This window comes from Bactrocera oleae, chromosome 4 (genome assembly GCF_042242935.1).
Source record: "Bactrocera oleae isolate idBacOlea1 chromosome 4, idBacOlea1, whole genome shotgun sequence".
NCBI classification, from domain to species: domain Eukaryota; kingdom Metazoa; phylum Arthropoda; class Insecta; order Diptera; family Tephritidae; genus Bactrocera; species Bactrocera oleae.
The window spans coordinates 16,940,779-16,943,858 of NC_091538.1; positions in this window are offsets into that span (position 1 = coordinate 16,940,779).

Consider the following 3,080-nt stretch of genomic DNA (forward strand, 5'->3'; position numbering starts at 1 on the left):
CAGTCATACCTACTTAATTAAAACTAAAAAATTAAGGAGGGGCTCGGATCGGGTGCAGTCGAACATTATACTCTAACAATTCGTAGGAATGAAAAGTGTGGTAATATGGTAAGGTCACAGCAAAACTTTATAATAAACAAGTAAGGAAGCTCTAAGTTCGGGTGTAACCGAACATTTCATACTCTTGCAACTTGTCAGGATTAAAGTTGGGGACATACTTACCTTATGCACAACGATACATTGTTATTAGAAAAACACGCTCTTTCAATTTGACATATTGACCGATATTTGCGGTATAAAGTCAGCCGGCAGTTCGAAAATGTTTCTATTATGCATATGGAGACTCAAAGGCACTATTTATGCGATTTTCATCTGGATTGGTTCTTGTTTTGTATACTGGAAAGTGAAAGAATCAGATAGTATTTAAAATTGTGTTATATGAAAAGAAAGTTTTGTAGCTGTAATGTAAAAAATCACAATCATATTATGTACCGAAATTGGTTGAAATCAGTCGAGTAGGTCCCGAGATATGAAGGCTCCTTACAAGATCTTCATTCCGATCGTTCAATTTGTATGGCAGCTATATGATATTGTGTTCTGATCTATACAATTTTTGCCGAGAATACATAGTTGCCTTAGAAGATAACTCATGTCAAATTTTGTGAAGATACCTCGTCAAAAAAAGTTTCCCATACAAGTACTTGATTTCGATTGTTCAGTTTGTATGGCAACTATATGCAATAGGGGTCCGATATCGATTTCACATAGATAGCTTAAAAACTGAGGGACTAGTTTATATATATACAGACGGACAGACAGACGGACATGGCTAAATCAACTCAACTCATCATGCTGATCATTTATGTATATATTTGTGTTACAAACTTTGTGGCAAACTTAATATTCCCTGTTCAAGGTATAAAAATATATGGAGCTACATCCGCCAACACGGGGACTCCAATAAAACGCAGGTCCATTCTGTTTTAGTGGAGATCAAAATCAAAATCTGTATTTATTTCTATAAGTACTTATGTTTATACATTTACAATTCTTAATTTTTATGCTAATTTTGTCATAATGCTTTGTAATAAAATGGCAAAACGTGGAATATAACTTTACTATACATACATACTTATATCGAAACAAAAGATTTATTATCAAAACAAATAATATATCAATTCGTTATGTAAATATATAAAAATAGAATGGATTTCAATTGCGTAGCTGCATAAATGCAATGTGCGAAGGAACGCGGTTAATACATGTTGCAAGAGTAAACATTCGGTAATAGACGAAATTATGAACCGATTACAGCAACCAGAATTAGTGAAATCATTACATTGCTTATATGGGAGTTAAAGGAAAATATGGGATGATTCCATCTATCTACTTACTTTCAGATCCAAACTAGAGTATGACTAAAACAATTTATTCGCTTAATTTTGTGAAGGTATACTGGTAAAACTGGGGGAATTGTAAACAAGTTTCATGGCCATAAAATTTCCTTAAGCGAAAACCTGAAAGTATAAGAATTAAACCACTAATTAAGATTTAAAATTTTAATAGTTCCGTCTCTTAATAGGTTTATAACTATGTAAATATGTAACTCACAAACCACTGAAGCTATAATCTATACTCGCAGAGGACAAATCCTCCCAGCAACTTCACATATAAAGTGAAAGTGGATAAAATCGGATGATAACCACGCCATAAGTACCATATCAACCATAACTTGAAAACTACTAAAAGTATGATCACCCTCATTTCATAGCAATCGCTGTAAAAATTGGATTATGGATGTAGTGCTGCCCACTTTTCCTATATCTCAGGGACTAAACCCATTTTATACATACATATGTATATGTATATTCCAAATTTGATATGTAATATAATTTGGTTATCTTTATTTAAGCGTGAAAATGGGTGAAATCGGCCAATAACAACGTCTAATGTACATATAACACAATTTTAAATTACATCTGCGTCTTTACAAATGAAGATATCGGAACAAAACTTTGCAAAAATAGAGCTTTCAAGGTGCGCTATGTCACGTCTAAAAATATTTGAAATTGTACCTTAATTTATTAAGCCTCAGATAACGAATACATATATGAAACTCAAAGCATACTCCTGTCATTTACCAAAAATATAGATCACTCTGTGCGGTAATTAATATCATCTTTTCCAGCTAATTATGTACTAATTAAAAAAATTATAACATCGGTCAACAGTTCCCCTAGCCCCATATAGACACCTAATATTAAAACTTTCGAACTTCCGATTGACTTTATGCTATATAAGTATGTATGTATATCGGGCAACTTGTGAGGTCATAGTGTATCGTGATGCCAAAAATTGATAAAAACAGGTCAGCTGCCATACACCTAATATAAGGATTTCAAACTTCCAGTCGGCTTTATACCGTATATTATCGATCACTAAGCTAAATTTCTTACCAAAATTTAGTGAACTTGGAATATTGTATGTACTATGGTTTGCCTTTGGACCTTACGAATTGAAATATTTATAATATGTTCGTTAACACCCGAACTTTCTGTTCAAATGAGTTTACATTCAGCCCGCCTGCTTTGCTATAAACTAGTACTAGCATTATGCTTACCAAACGGAACGAGAACGTGCTCCTTTTTCAAATCAGTAGACGAAATCGGGAAACGTCACGATCAAATCTCATGTAACGGTTAATTACTAAACAGAGGAATAACTCAAATGACGACAGTTTCATGTTTGTCTAGCACATGTACATATACCGAAAAAATTTTATTTCCGTTTTATAATATACTATACTAGGCGCCCTCCGCTGCGCTCCGGGACGCTCGCTCTTATGTTAGTTGATTCTCGACAGCAGCAGAAAACTTTTATATATAATAGAGAGATATTCATAAGGTTTCACTTATTCACGTTTCACTGTACTTACACTAGACTTTTAAGTTGAATATTTGATAATTTCTTTGAAACTGGAGCTTTAGTTTTGCGCCGATCGTTGACTTGTACGTTTATGCTGTTTGCTTTAATCTAACTTTTTTTTTGTTAAAGTGTACAGATACATTAGAAATTAAATA